At 42.1% G+C, this 14,558-nt stretch overlaps 1 protein-coding gene across 1 annotated transcript in view; it reads left to right on the top strand.

Annotated features, from left to right (window-relative positions):
* The window catches only part of GRM7 (glutamate metabotropic receptor 7), a 466,404-nt gene that overhangs the window by 436,056 nt on the left and 15,790 nt on the right, over positions 1–14,558 (top strand). The gene's annotated exons all lie outside the window — the stretch shown is intronic.

Below are 14,558 nucleotides of genomic sequence, written 5' to 3'. Positions count from 1 at the left end.
GCTGTAATTGTATTCATTGATAAACCTATTTTGGTTCTGGGGATGTATTATCAAGTGTTACTGTAATAGAATATGAAAAAGAATATATTAAAAATAGTCAATCATGCCTGATTGGTAATCAGTATAGAGCAGTGTAAATCCTCTTTCTCCACTGAGGACCAAATCCTAACCAACTTTCCAGCACAGGCATAGCAGTGCTAATGGGACGTGTGCTGCATCCTGCAGTTGGGTGGCACTCATGGAGGCCTCCTCAAAGTTTGGGAATGTTTGTTCCCTTACCTTGGAGCTACATTGCCCTTATGTCGATGCTGGAAAGTGGGTTACAATTGTACCCACAACTGTCTAATTAAGATCTGAGATGCAGAACAACTAATTGATCAGGGTGCCAAAAAGGGGAGGGGGAAACTTCTTGTTTTTCCCCACATGTTGTGTTTTTCTAGGCTATGGAATGATTTGGGTAATATTTTTCAGCACTGACAATCTGAAGCAGCAGTAAATATCTGCTTTATTCTCAGCCTTTTCATTGTTATGCCAGCAGTGTGTGAATTTATGAGCTGCTGTCGATTGTCAAGCTGAGCTGTCAGTTGTGACCTGCCACTTGACAAAAAACACCTGCATTACACATGTCCTGTTGTGAGCTGTTATCTCATTTGTCCATACTGATGAAATGTAATGAGGGGATAGAGGCTGCAAGTGAGACAGTGAATCCCAAAAAGCCCAACCATCTCACAATCTGTCTGCAGGTTCTTTTGTGGTGGTTGCCTGTTTCTTTTGATGTAGAGATTTTAGCCTTTTCTTGTCAAGCCACTTATTTGCCTATGGCCAGTTGCTGCAGACACCACCATTGTCTCTGTGCAGTTTGGCTATACACAGAAGCTTCTGAAGTAATAATTCTGATTGGAAAAATAAAATGTAATCCCATTTGCGTGCATGTGGTTTTCATAAATGGTTATCACCTCTGCCTCTGCCTTCCAGCTAATGACTGATGGGTACTAGTAGTAATTTTTGAAATGCATTCAGCTTTTACTACAATTTTTCATCCAGAAGTGGTCATTGTTGCATCAAAGATAAGCTGGGGAACCGCTGATTAGGTTACTTAGGGCACAATCCTAACCAGGTCTACTCAGATGTAAGTCCTATTTTGTTCAATGGAGCTTACTCCATTGAACAAAACCAAGGAAAGTGTGGTTAGGATTGCTGCTTTAAATGTAATGTGGTCACATGGTAGCTCAGTGGTTGCATACTTTGATGTAATCCATCAGTTGTCATCAAAACATAGTACCATTGTAGAGCGCAGAAGGGGCAAAGTGGTATGTTAAATAGCAGGTTCTTTCCATGACAACTAGCATTTCAAGAAGAAGTAAGACTATTAACCTCAGCAATTTATTTGCTTTGAGAAAGAAGGGAACATAATTTTGCAGTTGATTTTCTTATGGCTTAACCTCAATGGATGTTCCTGTTGAGGAACAGATCTAAAAATATTCCGGGTACACTAAAGCAATTACTATAGCTTTAGTGAGCGTCAACTTGCACTTTAATATTTTTTAAAAATATTTGTAGTTGTTGAATTGTTCAGCATACTTTTAAAAAAAACTGCTAATATAGTGGGTTTTGAACATGTGTCTATGCATTGGGGGAAAGAAAAAAATCTATTTCATTTGAACTCTAATCTTTGACTATGGATAGAATGAATGAAATGCAATAGGTGTGAAGAAATATGATTTATGACAGTAGCTGAAGTCTGGCACTGAATACCGTAAAATGCTAAGACTGTGTGTCAGTCAATTTAATAGCACAGTTGTAGATGTGAAAAATGAAACAAATGTTGGAAAGCGTCCCTGCAGTCATCTGCTTGAAGACACAAAAGCAAGCATAACAAAATTATATCCAGCTCAAGACAGCCAAGTTTAGTTTTGGAAGCTAATAAAAATAGAGTAAATGCTCCAATTACCCAAAGGTTACTTAAATATCCACATTAATTGGTTTGAAAGTAATACAGATTCCATTGCAAAGCTTGATCAGTATTGGACAACATACATCCCTACTTCTCCCTGCTCTCATGTGCATGGCCTTTCCCATCACTTCCATACCTTCTGGTTAAACATACCATATATTAACAACACATTAATTGTCATTGAGTCCTCAAGCTGATGTTTTAAACAAAAGATGAAAAAAACGCTTAGAAAATACAGTGCTAAAGTTATCCGTATGACATTTTTTCAATGCCTTACCTCCAAGTTGCTCAGGCTTGTAGATCAGAAAAAAGTAACAGCTCACAGACCACCCCAGAATCTTTTTTTTAAAAAGTGAACTGGTAGCTCCGTGAGCCTCTTTGAGGAAACTAATTTAGTTAACTAATGAGGTTCTTTTGTCTCATCTTGATCTTGTGCCACTGACATTTAGTACAGTTCAAGACCTTTCCATTAGTAACACAAATTCCATAAGAAACTATTTCTTGCGATAACCAAATTCAGAATGGGGGGGGGGTGTTCATGTTCTGAACATTTTCCCCAGGCTGTAAACATCATGAACGAGATCCTTCTAAATTTAGGCTTGGTTCATAATGGAGTTTACCTTCCACTGCAAGCTAAACTCTCCCCACCCATCAGTGGTGGGTTATAGTGGGCCAAGGTGGTTGTGGATTTGGGGCACCTTTTACCCTGAATCTGCTACTATCATCCTCCAGCCCAAGCAAGCCGCAATTATCCACTTTCTGCTAGATAAAAGTGTGTGGAAAATAAGTCTTCCACCTCCTTATCCTGCTCTTCATGCAATTTCTTTAAATGCAAACATCTGGGACATTTGATTTTATTTGCAGGGATTGCGGGAATGAAGGAGCTTCTTCATTCTCCAAGTACCTTTAAATAAACCTAGTAGTCCTATGCCTTTTGCACCGAAGAAAGTGTTTGAGGGGCATGGGCTTTTTTCCTTTAAAAAAAATTGCAGAGGCAGCAATTGGACAGAGGTGGACACGAGGTGCCAGCCTGCTACCCTGGGTAAACCCTTCTGATAAGGTTCATTTACTTAGTGGAACTTGACAGCCAGGGAGGATTGCATGTAGTTTGTGTGTTTTTGCTTCCTGAGCTCTTGTTAAAAAAAAAAAAAAAGATTGGAAAGACCAAGTCTTTACTAGAGAATTTTCTTTGAAAGCCGAGGAAAAAATCAATTGTTTTCCAAATTGAGTCTAGGGGAATTTCTTTGTCACTAATTATCATGGAACAGGTTGCGTAAATATTTAGCTTCAGTTATTTTCAGAATATTGTCTGTACTTTGTGTTTACAGTTAGTTCCCCCCCCCCCCCCCACAAAAGCTTTGGAGCCAAGACACCCAAGCCATCTGCCAGATATTCTGATTTAAGACAGGGAGATTTCGGTTGGCTACAGCGCTTGACGCACCTGGATAAATACGTAGTTCCTTCCTTGCTGGAAGTGGAAAATTAGTCCTGGAGGACCTGTTACTGCAGTGCTATCTTTCTTTGCATTTGGCCTCTGCAGGTGGCAATCTTTCACAGTATGACCCCAATTTTCTATTTTGGTATCCAGTCTCTTGCTGTTGAGAGCATATTGAAACAGCAGAACACCCATAACATACATAACAATAGAGTATATTTTGGGTTTGCTAAGCTCTTCTAAGTATAAGCTCTGAACCAGGAGTCATTCATATCAAGCACGAAAGAGGCAGTTGAGGAGCTTTTTGGCAGTATTGCAGTCCTCATTGTTTCCTTCCCACGTTTATGACTATTGTGCTGTGGCATGTCTGGTGCTAGGGGATTCCAAGGCAGGAATAAGGTCTTCACTGGAAATAAAAACAGCAATTCCGGCAAGGGAAATTTCACAGGTGTAAAAGGATATTGGGTAAATTCTTTCCCCACAAACCTTGCTGCTTTCATGTTGCCTGAAGTGGCAAAGATGGCACAGAGATCTTCCTGTTGATTTGCAGAGAATGTAAATTCTTTTTCTTGTACTGTACATACAACTGTTGGAATTATAGCGAAATAGAAGGGATATAGGTCCATTAAAACCAGTTTTGAAATGGTAAAAAAAGAGTTCTCAGAAGTCACAATTACCCAAACGCCTTGCAGCCATCATAAAATAGGATTAGGGACTACAGCATGTTTGATGTGAAGTCCAAAGTTCAATCCCTGACATCTCCAGTTGATTGCAGATATCCTAAACTGTGCAGAGAGCCCTGTCATAGGCCTTGAAAAACCTTTGCCAATCACAGCAGACAATAGAATTTTAGATAGACCAATGGTCTGACCCGATATGAGCCAACTTTTATCCATTTACAATGTATGTAGATTGTATCACAGGGCCAATCCTATCCAACTTTCCTTCGAAGATGCAGTAGGGTATGCATCCTTCAGTGGGGGGGAGGGGCAGTCATAGATTCCTCTTAAAGGTAAATGAATTGTTATTCTCTTAGCTCAGAGGCCTCCACACTTGGATTGCAGCTGCATCAGATCTGGAAAACTGGATAGGATTGGGCCCACAGACTGACTAGGACTGGCCTGTGGAACTAGAGCTGATATCCCATATAGCAAATATGTTTTCATACAATCTGATATCATGTTTGATTTTGGAATATTTTCCCACTTCAACTCTTAGATACAACTCTTGGATCCCCTACAAAATCGCAAGAAATGACAAGATTAGCCAGATTTCCAGTCCTGGGCAATTTTTTCTGCTGCTATTTTGGTCAGACAGGAAATATAGTTTGATGTAACACAGTAATTTGAGTGGAAATCTGTTGTGATTACTGTTGTTTAAACTTCAGTTTAAATTCAATTAAAATTTTCAGATGCCTTCCTTCATTTGCCTTTTGAAAGGACAAATTCACATGAATAATTGCTTGGTTTATATTTAAGTCCCCTGTTTCCATTACAATTGTCGCTTTTTTTTTTTTTAAACCAGTTTCAGAAGGCTGCATTCATTGAAATACTGATGGCAGATCTGCCGTGATTACATGAGAGCCTTCATATATGTGAACCAGGCCATAATAGTGATCTCATAGTTCTCACTTCATCTATGCAAAAATATACTTGGAAATGTCAAAACTGCTCAGCTGTGCCAGAACCTACAGCACAATTTTATGCAATTTTATACTGGGCAAATCTCCCACAAAAACCCTTGACTTCTGACAGGCGGACTTCCCTCAAATGAGGAGGCTGGTTAGAAGGAGGTTGAAAGGGAAGGTAAAAAGAGTCCAGTCTCTCCAGAGTGCATGGAGGCTGCTTAAAACAACAGTAATAGAGGCCCAGCAGAAGTGTATACCGCAAAGGAAGAAGGGCTCCACTAAGTCCAGGAGGGTGCCCGCATGGCTAACCAGCCAAGTTAGAGAGGCTGTAAAGGGCAAGGAAGCTTCCTTCTGTAAATGGAAGTCTTGCCCTAATGAGGAGAATAAAAAGGAATATAAACTGTGGCAAAAGAAATGTAAGAAGGTGATACGGGAGGCCAAGCGAGACTATGAGGAACGCATGGCCAGCAACATTAAGGGGAATAATAAAAGCTTCTTCAAATATGTTAGAAGCAGGAAACCTGCCAGAGAAGCGGTTGGCCCTCTGGATGGTGAGGGAGGGAAAGGGGAGATAAAAGGAGACTTAGAGATGGTAGAGAAATTAAATGAGTTCTTTGCATCTGTCTTCACGGCAGAAGACCTCGGGCAGATACTGCTGCCCAAAAGGACCCTCCTGACTGAGGAATTAAGTCAGACAGAGGTTGAAAGAGAAGATGTTTCAGACCTCATTGATAAATTAAAGATCAATAAGTCACCGGGACCTGATGGCATCCACCCAAGAGTTATTAAGGAATTGAAGAATGAAGTTGCTGATCTCTTAACAAAAATATGCAACTTGTCCCTCAAAACGACCATGGTGCCAGAAGATTGGAGGATAGCAAATGTCACGCCTATCTTTAAAAAGGGAAAGAGGGGGGACCCGGGAAACTATAGGCCAGTCAGCCTAACATCTATACCGGGTAAGATAATAATAATACCATCCAATAAGATGGTGGAATGCCTCATCAAAGAATTAGCATGGCTTCTGTAAGGGTAAGTCTTGTCTCACCTTATAGAGTGGGAGTGGGACCTCACCAAATCATGTTGGCAACCTTCAGTCTCGAAAGACTATGGTATCGCGCTCTGAAAGGTGGTTCTGGAACAGCATCTAGTGTGGCTGAAAAGGCCGATTCGGGAGTCCCTTCCACACTGGGAGCAAGTGCAGTCTGTCCCTGGTCTGTCTCCCTGGCTATGGGCCTTCCTTCTTTGCCTCTTTGCCTCAGACTGTTGGCCAAGTGTCTCTTCAAACTGGGAAAGGTATTGAGAACAAAACGGCTAATATTATAATGCCGTTTTACAAATCGATGGTAAGGCCACACCTGGTGTATTGTGTCCAGTTCTGGTTGCCACGTCTCAAAAAAGACATAGTGGAAATGGAAAAGGTGCAAAAGAGAGCGACTAAGATGATTACTGGACTGGGGCACCTTCCTTATGAGGAAAGGCTACGGCGTTTGGGCCTCTTCAGCCTAGAAAAGAGGTGTCTGAGGGGGGACATGATTGAGACATTCAAAATTATGCAGGGGATGGACAGAGTGGATAGAGAGATGCTCTTTACACTCTCACATAACACCAGAACCAGGGGACATCCACTAAAATTGAGTGTTGGGAGAGTTAGAACAGACAAAAGAAAATATTTCTTTACTCAGTGTGTGGTTGGTCTGTGGAACTCCTTGCTACGGGGTGTGGTGATGGCGTCTGGCCTGGACGCCTTTAAAAGGGGATTGGACAAGTTTCTGGAGGAAAAATCCATTACGGGTTACAAGCCATGATGTGTATGTGCAACCTCCTGATTTTAGAAATGTGCTATGTCAGAATGCCAGATGCAAGGGAGGGCACCAGAATGAGGTCTCTTGTTATCTGGTGTGCTCCCTGGGGCATTTGGTGGGCCGCTGTGAGATACAGGAAGCTGGACTAGATGGGCCTATGGCCTGATCCAGTGGGGCTGTTCTTATGTTCTTATGTTTATGTTCTTATGCTTGTCTACTCAGAACTAAGTTTGATTGTATTCAATGGGATTTACTCCCAGGAAAGTGTGGATCGAATTGTAGCCATAGATTCCTTTTTAAAGATCCTTTACAATGCATGAAAAACCTTGCAGGTTTTGTAGCACACTAGAGAAGTTTCACCATGGGGAGTCATAGGATACAAAGATATCAGTTCATGAATTAATAGAGCACTAATTCACTTATAAACTTTTATCAAACCCTTTTTATTCTGTCAGAAATAGACAAACAGGTATCTGCTCTGCATAATTGCTGAAATAGCCCTAGGCTATTGTTAGATGACTCCTTGTTAGATGTTTTAAAATCCTCCATAAGAAGTCTTGTGATAGACACAGTTTTCCAGACAGAAAATTCATTCATATTCATGAGAGAGGGAATTTCAATTTTAGTGTAGAAAAAATGGTTGTCTGCCTTCATCACCTTTTAGTCCTGCTTAGGTCCATTTGACAGCTAATTAATTACCTCAACCCTAAATGCATCTCCTGTTTCTGCATTGCCCAATGAAATTTATCAAATATGATGGTTAATACATTTCATGCTAAAGTCTTTAATGGATGAAAAGAGCAGTCTGTATTAGCTTGGTTTATTGATTGCGAAGTGTCCTCTTGGTATGATTATACCAGGACCAGGGGCACCTTCCGATCTCATGGCTGGTTTATTCTGGCAATATTCTACAACTGCAAAAGAACTCATTTGAAAGAACAAGTTTAAAGCATGCCCCCTTTGCTTTGCTGTCCATAACTGCAGACAATCTGCAACAGGAAAAAAAAATAATGAGAGGGATTCTAAATTGCAAAATTCAAAGTAATCTTGCCCATGTTACCCCCCCCCCCAATAGCACATGACACAAGGTTTGAATTTAAACTCAGCTGCATTTATTGAAATCAATACCAATCAGCAATCTGTGTAAATCCTGAAGGGGGTCCTATCACCAAACACTCATCTTTCTTTTGTCTTAGGCCATATTTCATGGTGCGCTTACAAATCTTCCCAGAAAGCCTACCTTAAAATTGTCAGCAGCTCAAGGGAATGTGCATTTCAGCTACCTGAACCACACAGGGCATAAATGTTAATAAAAATGTGGGGGCCTCCCCAGCATAACAAGATGCTAACAAATCTGAAGTGTACTAAGGCTTTAATGACTGAATGAGTTTAAAACATAATTTAACATGTTGCTTGAGTCTTTAAGGCACAGATTAAAACACATTAAGCAATGTTTCTCAGACTGTGGGTCAGGACCCACTAGGTGGCTCACGAGCCAATTTCAGGTGGGTCCCCATTCATTTCAATATTTTATTTTCAATATATTAGACTTGATGCTACCATGGTACGTGACTACATTTGGGGAAATGTTACAGATCTGTACTTTTAACAGGCATGTGTATGTTTTTAACAATGATAGTCAACTGGGCTTACTCCTGGGTAAGTGTGCATAGGATTGCAGCCTAGGTTTGTTAAAAATTTTCCTGCTTGATGCACTTCCGGCCATGACATCACTTCCAGTGGGTCCTGACAGATTGTCATTCTAAAAAGTGGGTCCCACTTCTAAAAAGTTTGAGAACTGATACATTATAGGATCTAGTCCCAACATTTCACTTTCAACCGTGGAAACAGCTGCTATAAAAAGTCTGATCTAAACCTACTTCCTGTTTCCCCCGAAAACCAGAAGTACCCTTAGATCGGAGATAAGGGCTTTTTTATAGCAGCCGTAGAGGAAATCAGAGAGGGCTGCGAGCCTCCAGGACCCTGCAGGAAGCCAGGTCTGCCCCCTTGGTAAGTAAAAAAGCCCCTTGGCAGCAGCAGCATTGCAATTGCTACAGCACCATTGCTGCCTTCAGAGCAGGGCCACTACCCTTAAGGGGAAATGCCCTGCTTCCGGTTGCCCTAGTGGGTTGTGACCCACCAGTTTGGGAACCACTGGTTTAGCTTAATATGTAGATTCAAACATTGAATAGTCTTTCTCAGTGCAAGTAGGAAGAAGTTAAAACTCCAGTATTGTCAGGGTGTGCATTTGTGTCAGGGCAAATCCTAAAGCTCTATAAGCAGAACCCACTTCATTCTGTTTGACACCAAAACCTATTCCCCTTCCTGGGCCTGAAAGCCTGACATGGGGCATCTCAAACTTGCACCAGTTGCAGATCTGAGTAGCCCCATTGAGCAACATGGGGCTTTACATGAGGTAAAGGGACAAATGTCCTCTTACCCCGAGGAGACTGCAAGCCTGGTCCTTCCCAGCACTGGGTCCCGCGTGGGCGGAGTAGTTCCACTAGATCAGTGCTGCCTAGGTTTGGGCTGCCTGAGTCTAAGGTTGCAATCCTATACACACTTTAATAGGTGTATGTGTCATTGAACAAAATGGGATTTTTGAGTAGACATGCATAGGCTTGAGTTGTAAATCTGTGCTTTCAGAGGATCTGTTATCATTTTAGCAGAATATTTAACATTCAGTGGGTGGAGAATTTTTTTTTTTTTGGGGGGGGGTCAGTTTGGAATAGTGGAGTCAACTTCCCAACTTATGCCCATGAGGCCATAGCCTGCAACCCAGAGCCTGACAGCATCTTGAGATTGGCATTGCTTTCCCAGTGACTCTTTGCTCATCTCATCTCAAACCCCTAATCCTAATTTCTGCCAGAGTGACCAATTCGCTAACAAACCCACCTACAAAAACAGACTGGGGAGATTAGAAAATTCCTCACCAGCAATCAATTATACAAGAGCAAAAAATTCCTACCAAAAAGGGGGGGGGGAGGGCTTGAACCTCCCTGGGAATTCCAAGCACCAATTAGGTAATGACATGAACCCCTGATCTCACATAAGGGGCAGGGACTGAGCAGCGAATGGCCACCACTTACTATGAATGACCAGCTTTGCCTAGATACACCCTACAAATGCTGTAAGACCAGCATCTTTGGAAGAATGGGCTGCTTCATTGACAACAATTTAATTGACAACAAGAACTGACAACAATTATTAAGCAGAGGTTCTAACTAAGGAGCTCCACCTCCCCACCCCAAGATATGGATACCTATCCTGAAGGAGACTGGAATCCCACCATTTGATCCCTGGCTGTCAGCACCTTGGCTCGATCCTGGATCCAACATCACACTATTTCACTTTTTTATTTTTATTTAACATTAGTTTAGATGTCAACTTTCCTTTTTAATGACCCATAAATTGGATTTTTGTAGTGTTGTGTGTCTGAAATTTGGCAGAATTGAAAAATGCCTGCAAATTCAACAGGGGTTAGTTGGAAAACAACAAAGTTATATGCAGGAAACATGGAAGTGACACCCTCATTGAAACTACCTATATACTCAACTATAAGTCAAAAGATTTATGCCTAAAAATTGAGCCTGACAATCTAAGTTGACTTTTACACGGGTCAATACAGTGAATAAGGCAGCAGCTTCTGGAAGCTTAGCGGCTGTCTGCTGAAGTGGAAGGGGGTGGAACTGGGCTGAGAAACAGGACACAGGTGAAGGAAAAAGGAGAATTTTTACTAATAATTATGGTATTCAAGGCAGTCCTTTTAGCTTCTTCTCCAAACAGAAAGAGAAGTGAAGGCACTTATGGGAATTGTAGTCTGTATGAGGGTTGCCGCTCTAGAAGTGCAGCACTTACTCTTCACAGAGCCTCCTTCAACTCCCAGTTTGGAGAAGAAGGTAAAATGCCTCCTTTTTTCTTCTTTTTGCTGTTCCTCAAAACAATTCCTGGTAAGTCACAGCACACACACACACACACACACACACACACACACACACAGTCACAAATCCTCATTTCCATCTGAAACAAAGTCCCAGGCAGCAATTCAGTGCACCATTACTTGAGAATAACACTTGCTTTTCCATTGTGGAAAGCAATGGATCTACTTTGAGTAAGTAGGGTTGCAACTTTGTGCAACTGCACTGCTCACAGCCATTCCTTGTTGATTGTCTCTCTGCTGTGAACTGAATTGCACACTCCCAGTTATGTGTTATAAGTTGTATGTTATATGTAGAGCCTCTGCCTTAACACGCAAGGCACCTTAAAGAAGAATTTGATTAACGGTTTTACTGGTATGTTGTTTATAGTGCACTTACTCTGACAACATCTACAAAAAAAGTTGTGAAGATAAGAATTTAAAAAGTTAATGAATAAAATGTATCTTATGATCATTTACTATATTTTTAATAAATTAGAGACTGTACAGTTCTTAGGTAACAATAACTGGTAGGTTATCTTTCAAGATCTGCCTTGGGTAAAATCAGACAAAACTATAGTCAGACACCCCCCTAAGTTTAATCCCCGACTTATCTGAGGGTCATAGAAAATTCAGTGATTCTTGGCTCAAAAACCTGCCCTTGACTTATCTGTGAGATCAACTTATAGGCGAGTATCTATGGTAATTGTTACAGAAATGTTACAGAAATGGACAAATCAGATAAGAAAAAAATGGAAGAGTTTCATGACTTCATAGAGATCCTTTCCATGAACTTGTATAGACATGAATAAGATCATTTGAAATTGAATAGCAACAGAAAACATTTTGTTCTCGTGTACTGCCTTATCACTCAGTGGTACAACCGTCTCTGACAAAAATCATCCTCTTTAGCCTGTATAAGACCAGACTGTGAAAATTATCCGTAGTTTCTTACCCTTCATGTAGTCCTGACTTAGCCAACTCTATTATACTTTTTAATCATGTATTAACTTGGCTTGTTAATGCAATCCCTGCATGAGGCTTCCTTTGGCTCAATAGCAAATCAGTATGCCTGACGTCCAACATGCAATATTACCAAGTGTTAATGTGGTGAAAAATAACTTCCCATCATTTTCTTGTCCCTCCGGAGAATATCACCTTTTGTTTAATTACAAAGCACTGAATTGACAATCAGATGGTGCAAATGATACTCTGACATTCCCATGGAAACTTCAGAAAGGCTATTTGCATGCCTTGTTATTTAGTACAGTAATAGCTGCAATCATCATAACTACTGTTGTTGTTGTTGGCATCCTTCAGTCTGGGAAGACTATGGTATCGTGCTCTGAATAGTGGTTCTGGAACAGAGTGATCTCTTCAGTGCGCGAAGCCTGGGTAAGGTAGATATGGAGGATAGACTGTTACCCATGCAGCAAATTCCCCCTCTCCACATCGCTGAAATGGTCCAATGGAAAGGCAGAAGCCAGTACGGTTGGTTCCAGCAGCGTCTCAGGAGTTGCCAGCGCGTGACTGTGTTCAGCCATGAACTGCCTCAGGGACTCTGACTCTGGATTGTGCCTTGAGGTTGACTCCTGAAGCCTTTTCCAAGGCAGTGGAGGTTTGGGATGAGACTTTTCCTTCTCTCAGATGAGCTGCCTTCCCAGGCTAACGAGTCCCAAGGCTGTTTAGTCGCCTCTTACGACAAGTACAGCCAAACTGAGGGCCTATTCTTTATCAAATGTCCCCTGGGTGTCATCATTAGTAACTGGAAAGCCTAGCAAGCTGCATTGTAGACAGAGCAATCAGCATAGCATTACTTTGCAATTCAATTGCAATTTCAAAAAACTGTCAGTAGATGGCAGAAAGGAGGTGTGGCATAAATGCAGTGGGAAAAATCCAAACTGTACTTGAAAACACTAAATTCTGTGTTACAAATAAATTCTGCAAATGTGGCTAATTGTTATCTGTTGTCACCCTGACTGGCCAACAGGAATGCATTTAGGTTGGAACTGCAAAGGAGATCCATGCTAGTTGCAGATTAGTGCCCCAAAGAAACAAAAAGGCAACTGTTGCTGTGCAAAACCACAAGGCAAGCAAACAGGTAATCTAAGATTCCATATAAGTGTCATGGTATCAGTTGCACTGCCTGATTCTCAGTTCAGAACTTTGTAATTCAACAATTATAACGTATTCCCACCCCCCACTCCCCAAAAAGTAAGATGTAGGAGCCAAAGCGGGAGATGGCGGACCTGGACCTCCTAATCAGGCAGTTCAGGAAAGAGGGAACCATTCCCCTGGGTGCTGGTTGGCTGCCCTTGCTGTTCCTGGACTCTGGAGATTGCACCCTGTTGTGGGGTGTTGGGCAAGGCCTCAGAAGCTTCCCTGGGGAGGAAGTTGCAGCATGTGCACTCCTCCTCCAGAGGGCTCCCTTGTGTTTGTCACTGAGACTCTGGGTCTCGGCCTTGGCTGGTGGTCCTGTAGGTTCCCGGTCCTTGGTACTTTCAGGACAGGAGGACCAGCCCCTTCATCATGGGCTGGCCAGCTTTTATCCCCATGGCTCAGACTTCCACCCCTTCCTGTTCTCAACCCTCCCCATATAGATAAAGATTCCCCATTATACCTTCTCATTCCTGCTCCCTTCGGACAATTTGTGTGGTGCGCGTGAGCTGCCTGGTCTCTCCCTCGCCATCCAGACAACCTCTGCACTCACTGGCAGTCTCTACCCATCCAGTCCAGATGTTGGGACCTGTCTTATTCTGTCTACTGAAGTATTCCTTATACTTTACAGCAACAGCGGAGGAGCCACTTTTGTTTTCTTTGGGTTCATCCCAAGATGCTACTATAACATTAAAAACTCGCTACAAGACATTCAAGTCCAATCAAGTTTGTCTTTTCCATCAAATTTTTCTCAGACAGGTGATGGTTCCGTGGCAAGAAGCCTGCACTATTGGCTTTGCCCATACAGTGGCAGACATAAGGCATCTCATAAAGGGTAATTTCTTTGGGCCAGCTGAAAGAATCGGCCATAGAACTAGGGAAGAAAATCAGGTCCCAGCTGTAGCAGAGGAGGTGAAAGAAAAGCAGCCTCCGCAGCAAGATAACATCTTGTCACTACAAATCAGAAGGACCTCTAAAGATTGCCTAAAAATGTTGGGAGCTAACTCCTTGCTTGATGCCATAACAGTTTCATAACAAAAAAACTATAGATGAAGATTAAGGATTCTAGGCTCATTATAAGTACCATAAGAACATAAGAACAGCCCCACTGGATCAGGCCATAGGCCCTTCTAGTCCAACCTCCTGTATCTCACAGCGGCCCACCAAATGCCCCAGGGAGCACACCAGATAACAAGAGACCTCATTCTGGTGCCCTCCCTTGCACCTGGCCTTCTGACATAGCCCATTTCTAAAATCAGGAGGTTGCACATACACATCATGGCTTGTAACCCGTAATGGATTTTTCCTCCAGAAACTTGTCCAATCCCCTTTTAAAGGCATCCAGGCCAGATGCCGTCACCACATCCTGTGGCAAGGAGTTCCACAGACCAACCACACACTGAGTACCATGCTTTTAACCCAGTTCCTCTTAACCATGTAAGGGCCCAATCATATCCAATTTTCCAGCATTGGTGCAGCTGCAATGCAGCCCCAAAGTAAGGCAATAAATATTCCCATTTCTTAAGGAGACCTCTGTGATTGCCTCCTCACCACAGGATGCAGTGCATGCCCATTAGCATGGCTGCAGTGGCACTGGAAAATTGGATACGATTGGGCCCTAAGTCAGTGATTCCCAAATCTTTTACTACCAGGACCCCCTTTCA

The sequence above is a fragment of the Tiliqua scincoides genome, chromosome 2 (assembly GCF_035046505.1).
Source record: "Tiliqua scincoides isolate rTilSci1 chromosome 2, rTilSci1.hap2, whole genome shotgun sequence".
NCBI lineage: Eukaryota > Metazoa > Chordata > Lepidosauria > Squamata > Scincidae > Tiliqua > Tiliqua scincoides.
The sequence above is the reverse complement of the archived record's forward strand: the minus strand, read 5'-3'. Positions and strand labels throughout refer to the sequence as shown.